We start from the raw sequence: 13,979 nt of genomic DNA, 5'->3' as shown, positions 1-13,979 counted from the left end.
TGTCTTATGTGTGACAGTACACCCTTTTCTTGTAACCTTAGGGACAGAGATTTGTTAGTCCCAATGTAGGTTGTGACCTGCATTTTCAGATTCAGTTCTGCAAGCCACTGGATAGTAGTTTTCTTATTTGTGGTGTCTGCACTTTTGCGGGTGAGGCTGGTATAGAGGATTTTGCAGGTGTCTTAGTGGGAGGGGCCATTGCCTGTTCACTGGTATTGGTTCTCTGGTGGGCAAAGCCATGTCAAGGGGTCTGTCCAGAGGTGGCCGTTGATTTAGGAAAGCTTTAGATAGCTTTTCTGATGCTGTGTGGAGGATTTGTTCTCAACCCATTGGTTGTTTGGTCTGAGGTGTCCCAGCATTGGTGCCTATAGGCCATTGGGTAGCCTAAGTCTTGGTGCTAATTACCCAAGCAAAATGTCTGCCTCTATCAAGAGTTCAGATAGATGAATGATTTCTGATATTTGTGCCACCAGCTTTTATGACCCCAGAGAGATCCACTGCCCCATCTTTCTAGAAGCCCTCTATGTCTCGCATTTTAGATAGATGATAGATAGATAGATAGATAGATAGATAGATAGATAGATAGATGGATAGATAGATAGATAGATGGATAGATAGATAGATAGATAGACAGACATATTGATTCACATGAAGCTCACTTCCCTCAAGATAAGATGAAGTTTTAAAACAGTGAGATTCATGATAAACATAAAGAAAACACCTTTATTTTCCTTTTTCTGGCATATCTGTGTCAGCAGGTTGGGTTCTTTTGTCCTGATTAGGCTTGATCCCAGATGACAATTTCCTTCATATAAGGGACTGCTGCTGGACCTGTTTGACTTGGTGAGTCTGACAGAACCTCAGTTTTAATAGACTCTTCCAGAAACAATGTAACTTGGTGCTCCATAGTCATGTGTCCCATCTCTACTAGGTCTCAGTAACATGTCAGGAATTTTCTTTATTTTGTTTTTAAAAATTTTAAATTCACATGTAATTGCCATATAGCATAATGCAAGTTCCAAGTATACAGATGATTATTTAATATACATACATATTATGAAATGATCTCTACCATGTATCTAGTTAACACTCATTAAACACATATCAGAAATTTTTCATTATGATAACTTTTAAGATTTAGTCTCCTAGCAACTTTCAAGTATATGTTACAGTATAATTAACTATTTTTCATTATGCTGTATATTACATCACTATGAATTTTTTTGATAACTGTAAGTTTATACCTCTTGACCACCTTCACACATTCTGCCCAACACCAGACTCCTGCCTCTGGTAATGACTATCTGTTTTCTGTATTAGTTTTCTTTTTTTCTTCTTTAGACCTCACATAAATGTGAGCTCATACTGTCCTTCTGTCCTTGTATTTCTCAGTCTTGTTTCACATACCATAATGCCATCATTGTCCACCTATGTTGTTACAAATGGCAAGGTTTTCTTTTTATCACTGAATAATATATATTATTTTCTTCTTTTTGTCATTGAATATATATATTTGAACAAATATATACATATATATATTATTTATTTGAGCAAACACCTAGGTTGTTTCCAAATCCTGGCTATCGTACAGAATGATATATATTATAAATACATATATATTATATATACAATAATATATATATATTCTGTATACATATTATTCTTATATATATTATTTTCTTTTTATCATTTAATATATATATTTTATATATAAATATATAAGTTTATATTGTTATATAAATGTATAACACTATATGTGTATATATCACTTAGGTGGTTTCTAGGTCTTGGCAATGGTACAAAATACTGCAGTGAAAGTTAAGGTGCAGATATATTTTGAGCAATTCCCCAAAATGGAAGTGGAAGCCATATGGTAGTTCTACTTTTAATTTTTTGAGGAAACTCCATACTGTTTTCCATAGTGAATACATTAATTTACATCCCCACCAACAGTCTACACTAATCCTTATCCACACTTGCCCCATATCCTAATACCTGTTATTTCTTTTTTTCTAAATTTTATTTTTCTTTATTAGAGTATAGTTGATTTACAGTGTTGTGTCAATTTTTTCCGTACAGCACAGTGTGTATATATATATATATATATTCTTTTTCTCATTCTGTTTTCCATAATGTTCAGTTATTCTAACAGTTGGGAGTTGATGTCTTGTGGTTTTGGTTTGCATTTTTTGGTTGATGATTGTGAGGTTGAGCATGTTTTTATGCACCTATTTGCTATCTGTATGTATTTCTTGGAAAATATCTATTCAGGTCCTCTGTCCATTTTAAATAGAGTTGTCTGTGTTTTTGCTATTGAGTTATATGAGTTTTTAAAATAAAATATTTGAGATATTAACTGTTTACCAAATACGTGATTTTCAAATTATTTCTTTCATGTAGTAGATTGCCTTTGCGTTTTGTTAGTGTTTTCTTTGTTGTGCAGAAAGTTTTTAAAATTTTAAGTAGTCTCACTTGTTTATTTTTGCTTTTGTTGCCTTTGCCTTTGGTGTGTTACTGCCTGTGTTTTCTTCTAGGATTGTTATGTTTTCTCATTTTGATGTTCAATCTTTAATCTATTTTGAGTTAATTTTGGTGTATTATGTAAGATATTTGTCCAGCTTCTTTATTCCTTTGCTTGTGGCTGCACAGTGTTCCCAACACCAGTCATTGAAAACACTGTCCTTTCCCTATTTCGTATCTGTGGCTGCAATTTAGTATATTCATTGACCATATACGTGTGGGTTTATTTCCTAGATCTCTATTTCATTCCATTTATCCATGTCTCTGTTTTTATACAGTAGTATACTGTTGATTTGGCTTACCTTTTTAATGCTGTTTGAAATTAGGGAGTGTCATGCCTCCAGCTGTGTTCCTTCTCAAGGGTGCTTTGGTTATTTGGGGTGTTTTGTAGTAACACACAAATTTTAGGATAGTTAATTTTATTTCTGGAAATGAGTTGACCATAAATGCATGTGTTTCTATTCTCTTCCATTGATCTATGTGTTGTTTTGTGCCAGTACCATCCTCTTTTGACTACTGTAGCTTATAGTATAGTCTCAAGTCATGGAATGCATATTCCAGCTCTATTACTTTTTCTCAAGATTGTTTTGGCTATTTTGATTCTTTTGTGTTTCCATTTAAATTTTAAAATTATTTGTTCGATTTTTGTGAGAAATAGTCTTGATATTTTGATAGGAGCTGCATCAAATCTGAAAAAAGCATTGGGTAGTATGGTCATTTTAACAATATTCATTTTTACAATTCAAGAACATGGTGTATATTTCCGTCTTTTTTTTGTCTTAAATTTCTTTCATCTGTCTCTTTTAGTTTTCCAAATATAGGTATTTTGCCTCCTTAGGTAGGATTTTTACTAGATATTGTATTATTTTTGGTGTGATGGAAAATGGGATTGCTTCTTTACTTTTTATTCTAATAACTTATTGATAATATAGATATGAACTGATTTACTGATATTAATTTTGTATCCTGCAACTTTACCAAATTCAGTCTTGAGCTCTAGGAGTTTTCTGATTATATTTTTTAGTGCTTTATTTGTATAGCATCATGTTATCTGCAAACAGTGACAGTTTTACTTCTTCTTTCCAATTTGGATTGCTTTTATTTCTTTTTGTTCTCTAATTGCTGTGGCTAGGACTTCCAAAACTATAGTGAATGAAAGGGCCAAGAGTGTGCATCCTTGATTTTTCCTGATCTTAGAGGAAATAACTTTCAATTGTTCATCTTACTTGGAACTATTTGAGATTTTGTGATCAGAATGTGTTTTATTTGTCTGTGTAAAATAAAAGTCATGTTTTATATCAAGACAAGAAAAATTTAAGCATAAAAATTTGTCTTTGACCTTTGTCTTCCTCTCTCCCCCCACTGTATATTAAGTATCTGCATTATCCATCAGCCAAAACTCTTCTATCATCAGAAATACCAGCTCAATCATAACGAGTAACATTCTCCTATCATCAGCAAAACAACCACTTAAAAGATTAACATCCCTTCTTGATCTCATAAGGGATTACATGACCCACTAGATCTGTATTATGCAAAATATTCTCAGAGCGTTTTGAGATGTTCTTCCAAGTTTATAAACCTCAGATTTGGCTTAAATAAAATTTCCATTTCTTTCTTAGATTGTTGTTGACAGACATGTACTTGGCATAGTCAAGGCAGGATATCAGAGGCACTTGCCAGAGGACACCTGGAGTCTACCTGAAACTGGTGCATTGTATAAGTAAGGGTTCATTGAACTCCATTGATTCTTCTTACTCCTCAGGTATTTTGGTGAGTTCTTGGATCTCATTGTTTGTGTGATGATCCTAAAAAGCCAATTTTCACTTAATATTTGGCATCTTGGAGTTTCTGTTGTGGCTCAGCATGTTACCAACCTGACTACTATCCATGAGGATACGGGTTCGATCCCTGGCCTTGCTCATTGAGTTAAGAATGCAGTGCTGCCATGAGCTATGGTGCAGGTCACAGGCACATTTTGGATCCTGTGTTCCTGTGGCTATGGTGTAGGCTAGAAGATGCAGCTCTGATTTGTGCCCTAGCTTGAGAATTCCTATGTGCCATGTGTGCAGCCCTAAAAAGAAAAAAAAAGATTTGGCATCTTAAGGGGCGCCAGTGCATTTCCTAGGCAGGTCCTAGAGAGTCTGAGCAAGAGGCCCTGGCAAACATAGGTGGCTGGTTTATGTTGAATTTGAAAAAAAAAAAAGAGTTTATATACTCTTTGAAAAAATCTTCAGTAGTGAAATGAGAGACATAGTTATTCAGCACCAAAAAATAAAGGGACATTTGCTTTTTCTGGCCATATGGTTTTCTCAGGTAACTGAGGATCTTGTTAAAGTACCTGTGGATCAATTCTCACAATGTGCAGTGGTCCAACAGGGGAATCCCCTGTGACCATGAAGAAGTACTGTTCATATGGGGGAAGGGCATGAAGGAGGCTGATCACCTAGCACCCAGAGCACCCATGATGGCTTTAGGCTGTCATTGGGTGAAATCAAACCACATAAAAGAAGTCAAGCTGACCCAAGAGTAACACTTTGGGGAGCTAGGCTCAGAAGCAGCGCATGTGTAATCTACCACACTGTCCTCAGAAAGTTGTTTAGATCATACCTCACATCTGGATTAGGGTACAAATTAATACTGGGAAACTCTGCCTCAAAGGTCAAATAGCTGCCATTCAGACAGCTATTTATTGGAATGCCAGATGGATTTATGTATGCTTGCAAGTACTTAATTGGGAACAAAAGGAAATCAGGCTCTTAAATGACAAATTTGGGGTCCTTTTGACACTCTAAAGCAATTTTGAGCATTCAGTTAAAAACAGCAGGGTCTGTGCCATCAGGGTCTACTGGAAAAAAGAGTTTTCTACAATTATATTAGCAGGAAAAATATTTGTAGGGATAGTTCCATAGATCTTTTAAATTGGAGAAACTTTAAACTTTCAGAGAGCTCTCATCTTAAACTATTTCAACTCTTTTAATTGGTATGCAGAAACCCCCAAAGCTTTCAGAAATTCCAAAACAGCTCCATTAAAAGATTTTTTGTAGAATGCTAATGAAAGTAGTGATATAAAATATACCTAACATTTTAACTATTGCCCCATCTCTATTTTTTTGAGTACTCATTCTAGTAATCTTAATTGCCTTTCAATTATAAGGCAATATTAAATTGTTACCTTTAGAAATTAGATCACTTGGGGCTGTAGGCTATAGGCAAGACTCCAGGTCAAAAGCTGGAACTGAGGGCCATAGTTAGAGAATATTTTAAACCTGGGGAGGATTATTGAAATTATTTGTAAGTAATACCAAAATGAGAGGCCATAAGTATAATTATAGCTGGTATTTGGAGCCTTATAGGAATTTGGGAATGGGGGATCTTCTCACCCAAGATAAATGAAGGAAAGTAAACCATTCTAACATAGTTGAATGGGTGTATCAGTCTTTTGATATCATTGAGGTGGCCGCTCAATTCTTTGAGGAAAAAATAACTTCCTTGTTTTACAAATACAGACTCTACAGAACCAGAGGTATGGCTCCAGAAATAATCAAAAACTCACCAATCCTTTAAACACTTCCCAAACCTCCCCTATTTATCTTAAGAGGCTTTTAAGTATTAAGAAAAACTTTTTGACCTTAAGGGATAAAAGTCATCTTAGGAAGAAATTACCCTTCTCATGCCTTATGGGATACAAATGTTCTATCTGGTCTTCTCAAGCAACCTTACCTCTGCCATTTTTTAAGATGAAAATTTCATGAAAGGGGTAGGTAATTTGGAACTTGTCAAGGACAAAGAGAAATAGAAGTATCTTTTGCAAAAATATTAGTAAAAAGGGTTTGGCCATCTGACAGGTGACCTCACTTTGTCTTATCTGTCAGAAACATAATTTTCATCCAATCTCTTTGGTAACCGATGGGTTTTATATTGTTGTACCTGATTCATGCCTGAAATGTTGGGATGGAAAATATGAAATCTGCATTTGTGTGTTTGCACATATCTATATATTTGTTGTAGTTGTGTGGCATTGCCAAAATTAATTTATGAAGTAGTTCTAAATGGATGAAAGGAAATTAAGCACTTACATAAATACCAAGAAGTATAAAAGAATCTGGCCAGAATTAATTTTGGGTTTATGTGATCTGGAAAATATTCAGTATTGAATTAATATCTGATATTAAAATTAGCTTAAGTTTGTTGGTTTGATTAATGTAGACATGTCTTTAGAGTCATAAACATTAAGTATAACACTTTTATTTCGCCTAAGTTTTCTTGAAAAGAAAATAGGACGTTATTACATCTGTTGTAAATATGTCAGAATATAAAACAACTTTATGATGTAACTTTAAGTAAATACGAATGGGATGAATTTTAGATAAACTCTAGGAATAATTATGTTTTGGGAATATCTATCTAAAATAGTCTGCAGAATTTTGTAACTTGAAACTAAACTAAGTTAAATGAAGATAATTCATTGAGTATCTGGGCCATTTCAAATAGAATAAAATATTGGGGCAACAATTGCTGAGGAGGTCTAAGTTTACCTACCTTTGCCTTCTTAGGAGAGGAAGATTAAGCATAAGTTTGTCAATCAGGAAATTTTTCAGTATAATAGTTTATAACTACTTGCTTCTTGATTTTCATTAGACAATAGGGATTTAAAGCTAATAGTGATAACAGAAATATTTCAATATGCAAAGCAAAATGGTGTGTTTGGCAAAAAAAGGTATGGGGGGAAACACTTTTGTTAAAACAGGGGAAAAATGTGGTTTTAATCCTAGAGCTGGTTATTTATGAACAGAAAAGAAAGTGGACAGATTAGTATGGATATAGAAAGTTGCAGGAATTTTGTGGATGAGGAACACAGTTTTGTGCATGGTCAGAATTGGCTATAAAAGATTGAATTTAATTAAGAAAATGAAATTTACTTTTTATTTCATATTTCTTCCTTTTAAAAACTTTTATTGGAATATAGTTGACTTACAAAGTTATGTTAATTTTAGGCATACAGCAAAGTATGCTGATTTAGGCTTTGTTCTTATTTTTCTCATTATTTTAGGTGGTGGGTTGTGTTGTCAATTTGAGATTTTTCTTCTTTTGTGAGGAAGACCTGTATCGCTATGAACTTCCTTCTAAACAAGGCTTTTGTGGCATCCAATAGATTTTGAATGGTTGTGTTTTCATTATCATTTGTCTAAAGGTAATTTTTTTAATTGTTTTATTTTTTATTTTTATTTTTTATTTTTTTGCTTTTTAGGTCCTCACCCATGGCATATGGAGGTTTCCAGTCTAGGTGTTAAATCAGATCTGGAGCTGCTGGCCTATGCCACAGCCAGAGCAACACATGATCAGAGACTCATCTGTAACCTATATCACAGCTCATGGCAATGCCAGATCCTTAACCCACTGAGCAAGGCCTGGGATTGAACCTGTGTCCTCATGGATGCTAGTCACATTCGTTAACTGCTGAGCCATGATGGGAACTCCTTGAGCTAATTTTTAATTTCCATTTTGGTTTCCTCATTGACCCAATGGTTTTTTCGTAACATGTTGTTTAGTCTCTATGGAGTCAGTTTTATCTCATTTCTTTTCCTGTGATTGATTTCTTTTTTCTTTTTTTTTTGGGGGGGGGTGTATTAGTGATATAATTTCATTAGGTAATTTTAATTTCCCAAAGATCAGAAATAACTTATTCAAATTTTTTTTATTTTCCCACTGTATAGTAAGGGGATCAAGTTATCCTTACATGTATACATTACAATTACATTTTTTCCCCACCCTTTGTTCTGTTGCAACATGAGTATCTAGACAAAGTTCTCAATGCTACTCAGCAGGATCTCCTTGTAAATCTATTCTAAATTGTGTCTGATAACCCCAAGCTCCCAATCCCTCCCACTCCCTCCCCCTCCCATCAGGCAGCCACAAGTCTTTTCTCCAAGTCCATGATTCTCTTTTCTGAGGAGATGTTCATTTGTGCTGGATATTATACTCCAGTTATGAGTGATATCATATGGTATTTGTCTTTGTCTTTCTGGCTCATTTCACTCAGGATGAGATTCTCTAGTTCCATCCATGTTGCTGCAAATGGCATTATGTCATTCTTTTTTATGGCTGAGGAGTATTCCATTGTGTATATATACCACCTCTTCCAAATCCAATCCTCTGCTGATGGACATTTGGGTTGTTTCCATGTCTTGGCTATTGTGAATAGTGCTGCATTGAACATGCGGGTGCATGTGTCTCTTTTAAGGAGAGTTTTGTCCGGGTATATGCCCAAGAGTGGGATTGTGGGGTCATATGGAAGTTCTATGGATAGATTTCTAAGGTATGTCCAAACTGTTCTCCATAGTGGCTGTACCAGTTTACATTCCTACCAACAGTGCAGGAGGGTTCCTTTTTCTCCACACCCCCTGCAGCACTTGTTATTTTTGGATTTATTAATGGTGGCCATTCTGACTGGTGTGAGGTGATAACTCATGGTAGTTTGGATTTGTATTTCTCTTATAATCAGCGATGTTGAGCATTTTTTCATGTGTTTGTTGGCCATCTGTTTATCTTCTTTGGAGAAATGTCTATTCAGGTCTTTTGCCCATTTTTCCATTGATTGATTGGCTTTTTTGCTGCTGGGTTGTATAAGTTGTTTGTATATTCTAGAGATTAAGCCCTTGTATGTTGCATCATTTGAAACTATTTTCTCCCATTCTGTAAGTTGTCTTTTTGTTTTCTTTTTGGTTTCCTCTGCTGTGCAAAAGCTTTTCCGTTTGATGAGGTTCCATGGGTTTATTTTTGCTCTAATTTCTATTGCTTTGGGAGACTGACCTGAGAAAATATTCATGATGTTGATGTCAGAGAGTGTTTTGCCTATGTTTTCTTCTAGGAGTTTGATGGTGTCCTGTCGTATATTGAAGTCTTTCAGCCATTTGGAGTTTATTTTTGTGCATGGTGTGAGGATGTGTTCTAGTTTCATTGCTTTGCATGCAGCTGTCCAGGTTTCCCAGCAATGCTTGCTGAATAGACTTTCTTTTTCCCATTTGATGTTCTTGCCTCCCTTGTCAAAGATGAATTGACCATAGGTGTCAGGGTTTATTTTTGGGTTCTCTATTCTGTTCCATTGGTCGGTCTGTCTGTCTGTTTTGATACCAGTACCTCCTGTAGTTGATTTCTACTTTCATGCCATTGTGGTCAGAGAAGATACTTGAAATAATTTCTATAGTATTAAATTTGTTGAGATTAGCTTTGTGCTCCAGTATTTGGTCAATCCTTTGGAATGTTCCATGTGCACTTGAAAAGAATGTATATTCTGATTTTTTTGTTTGTAATGTCCTGAAAATATCAAGTAACTCTAACTTTTATATTGTGTCACTTAGGATCTCTGTTGCTTTACTGATTTTCTGTCTAGAGGATCTGTCCATTGATGTGAGTCTGGTGTTAAATTCTCCTACTATTCTTATATTCCCATAAATTTCTCCTTTTATGTCTGTTAATATTTGTTGTACGTATCTGGGTGCTCCTATATTAAGGGCATATATATTGATGATTGTAATATCCTGTTCTTGAATGGATCCTTTTATCATTAAATAGTGTCCTTCTTTGTCTTTCTTTATGGGCTTCATCTTAAAGTCTATTTTGTCTGATAGGATTATTGCAACCCTTGCTTTTCTTTCCTTTCCATTAACATGAAATATCTTTTTCCATCCCTTCACTTTCAATTTATATATGTGTCTTTGCCCCAAAGTGAATCTCTTGTAGGCAGAACATTGTAGGCTCTTGTTTTTTTATGCAATCTGCCACTCTATGCCTTTTGATTAGAGCATTCAATCCATTGTCATTTAAGGTAATTATTGGTAAATATGCACTTACTGCCATTTAAAACTTGTTTTTCTATTGATTCTAAGTTTCTCATTTGTTCCTTTCTCTTTTTTTAATTTGTTTGGATGATTTCCTTTTATTTCATGCTTGTATTCTCTTCTTTTTAGTTTTTGTGAATGTAGTGTTTGGTTTTGATTTGTGGCTGCTCTTTTTTTAAAGTATGTTAACCCCTTCCATTATCTGCTTGCTTTAGACTAATATTCATATAGTCTCAAACATATTCTTGAAAAGAGTCAAGATTTATTTACTTTTCTTCCTCATATTTTATGATTTTAAAATCCATTTTAACATCTTTATGTTTATTCTTTTGCTGTTCTTTTTTTTATCATCACTTTTACAATAGTTTTTTTTTTTTTTTGGCTTTTAGATCTCTCTACTGGCTTAAGTGATTTCTTTCCAATTGTGATTTCCTCCATCCTATTTCTTCTCACTTCTTTTTTATTTAGAAGATCCTTACAGTATTTCTTTTAGAGTGGGTTTAAGTATTGCTGTACTCTTTTTAGTTTTGTTGTTGTTGGAGAAAATCTTTATTTCTTCTTCTATTTTAAATGATAATCTTGCTGGGTAGAGTATTCTAGGCTGCGATTTTTTTCCCTTTTACAATTTTGAACACATGTTGCCAGTCTCTTCTGGCCTGTTATGTTTCTGTAGAGAGATCAGCTGATAGACTTATGGGGGTTCCCTTAAAATTAACTCTTTTTTTTTTCTTGCTGCCTTTAGAATCTTCTCTTTATCTTTAACTTTTGCCATTTTTATCACAATATATTTTGGTGTGGGCCTGTTTGGGTTCAGCATGTTTGGGTCCCTCTGTGCTTCCTGTGTCTTGATATCTTTTTCCTTTAGATTTGGAAAGTTTTCGGACATAATTTATTCAAATATATTTTCAGTCCCCTCTTTTTTTTCCCTCTCCTCCTCGAATCCCTATCATGCATAGATTGGCCCACTTTGCATTATTCCATAGATCCCTTATATTTATTTCATGTTATTTCAATTGTTTTTTCTGTCTGCTGTCCTTATTGGCAGATTTCCATTATTCTATCCTCCAAGTACCAGTTTGTTCCTCTGCATTATTTCTTCTGCTCTTCAGTGCCTTTAACTCAGCTTGTGTCTCTGCAAATAAATTGTGTAATTTTTCTTGGCTTCTTCTTATATTTTCTAGTTCCTTTCTATGTTAATCATCATTACTCTTTATATCCACTCTTAATTCCTTTATATATCACTCTTAATTCCTTCAGTATTTTTACTATATCCTTTTAGAACTCTGTGTCTGTTAGAATGCAGGCGTCTGTTTCATTGTTTTCTCCTCCAGGTGAATTGTCCTGTTCTTTTAACTGGGAATGGTCTCTGAGCTTCTTCATTTTGCTTATATTTTTCTTTTTCTGTGAGTTTAGAGGAAAAAAAAACTGCTGTAGTCTTGTAGAGCTATTTATATGTATGAGCACCCTGGGGCATTTTGTGAGAGCTTACTTTTTATTTGCTGTGCCTGCTTTCAGGGAGATGGAGGAAAGGGGCAGGGCTAGTAGCTAGTGCTCGTTCCTGGCCCCTTTATGGTGGCAAGGACCCATGAGAAGGTTACACAGGCTGCTCTTGTGGCTAGATAGGTGGCTAGGTGCCCCTAGTTGCAGGGTCCTGGGAAGTGACAGCTATCAGGAAGGTGTAGGTAGCACCCAGAGCATTTGGCAGTAGCAGCATGGCGTGTGCCTTCCCAGGCGAGTGAGAGCAACAATGTGGTAATTGGTTGCAGTGCCCTCTTCTTTACCAATCTCTGAAGTGATGGGGGCTGCAGGAGGTGCCAGTTCCCAGACCCCTAATTGTGGCAGGCTGTGTCCACCTCCAGTGTCTGATATGACTGCTATGGTTTGTCCGCTCTGCCTGTAGATCACACAGGAGGTGCCACATCAGGCTTAGTCCCCTGCTGCCCTTAGCCCACACAAGAGGTGCCTGGATAACTTTAGCCTCCACAAGAGGTTCCCTGTCACCCATAGCCCATGCAAGGGGCATCTAGCCACCTAGCCTACACCAGAGGCACCCAGCCCTCTGAGAGTCTTCTCCTGTACAGGGAAAGATATTCCTATAGTGGTCCACCTCTCCTCCTCTTGCCCTGCTCAGCAATGGCTCCTTGATTCTCCTTTGAGTCCAAAATTCCTCCCAGGTTTCCTCAGCTGTGACCCTCAGCTCCCCAGCCTGTAGCACACTACTCCCTTGCCCCTCAGTCTGTCTCCACACGGCCAACCTTAATCCTCTCCCTGGAACTGACTTCTAGAACCTGAGTCTCAGTTCCCGGCCTCTGGACAAGCATCTCATTTTTTGGTGTCTGGTGGTAGTGGTATAGATGATCTGTGTGGCCTCACTCTGCTTTTCCCTCCTCAGTCCAGCTGCTGTAATTTTCTCCATGAGTTTGATGACCCTCTGTCCTGGCTGATCTCCCAGTCAGTTTGGTGTCTTCCCAGAGTGTGGGTTCCTTTCCTCTTTAACAGCTCTCTCTCTCTCTCTCTCTCTCTCTCTCTCTCTCTCTCTCTCTCTCTCTCTCTCTCTCTCTCAGGAGTTCTAGTTCTGTCCTGATTCTTTCCTCTCTCTCTCTCTCTTTTTTTTCCCCCTTTTGTTCTATCCAGTTATGTGGAGGGTCTCTTGCACTTTCTGGAGAGTTAAAGTCTTCTGAGAGCATTTAGTAGATGTTCTGTGAGAATTGTTCTACGTGTAGATTTCTTTTTTTATGTGTTTGTGGTAGAAGGTGAGTGCCACATCTTACTCCTCTACCATCTTTGTTCCTCCCCTCAATTTTATATATAGTAGTGTGTATATATTAATCCCAACCCCATTATTTCTCCCTCTCCCCATAAAAAAGCATGACATAATACTATTTGCTGCAACATGGATGTACATAGAAATTATCATACTTGTAAAGTAAGTCAGACAGAGAAAGACAAATATCATATGAGGTTACTAATATGTGCAACCTAATAGAAATGATACAATAGAACTTAAAAAATAGAAAGAGCCAAATATTTCAAAAGAAAATTAAGTTTAAATATTAAAGTGGTTAAAAAAAACTGAACCGAATTTTCTTTCTAAGAAGACAAAATTGTCTTAAAATAATGAATTGATTTTGGCAATAGATTGTGAGTTTCTTTGCGTTTAAGTGACCTGTATTTGCCAGTGAGGTCTTTTATTATCACTGGTTAAGAGAATAGGTATTTTTTTCACAGGAACCTGTGATTCTATTTGACCAATAATCTTCCCAAATATCAAATTCTAAATAAAGTTAATTTGACCTCTAGCTAACTTTGATATTTTCCAAAGGGCTCCTCGAACACATCACATTGTTGCCTCTCCATCTCAAAGAGAGGAAGACTAAACTAATTAGGTTTATTTGGTATGTTAAATTATGTGGGAAGCATTGTCAATTAAGCGATGATAAAACTTTTCAGATTGTATCATATGGGTAACATAATTAATACACACATTCTAGAAATTATATGGCACTCCTAAAATTCTGATATATCCAGATAAGTATCAGTCATAATTTTACTAATTTTCTTAAATTATTGTAAGTCACAGTAGTAACTGTGTTTCTTTTCAGTTACATTTAATGAGGT

Source organism: Phacochoerus africanus, chromosome 4, assembly GCF_016906955.1.
Source record: "Phacochoerus africanus isolate WHEZ1 chromosome 4, ROS_Pafr_v1, whole genome shotgun sequence".
In the NCBI taxonomy this organism is placed as follows: Eukaryota; Metazoa; Chordata; class Mammalia; order Artiodactyla; family Suidae; genus Phacochoerus; species Phacochoerus africanus.
Note: the sequence above shows the minus strand (reverse complement) of the source record.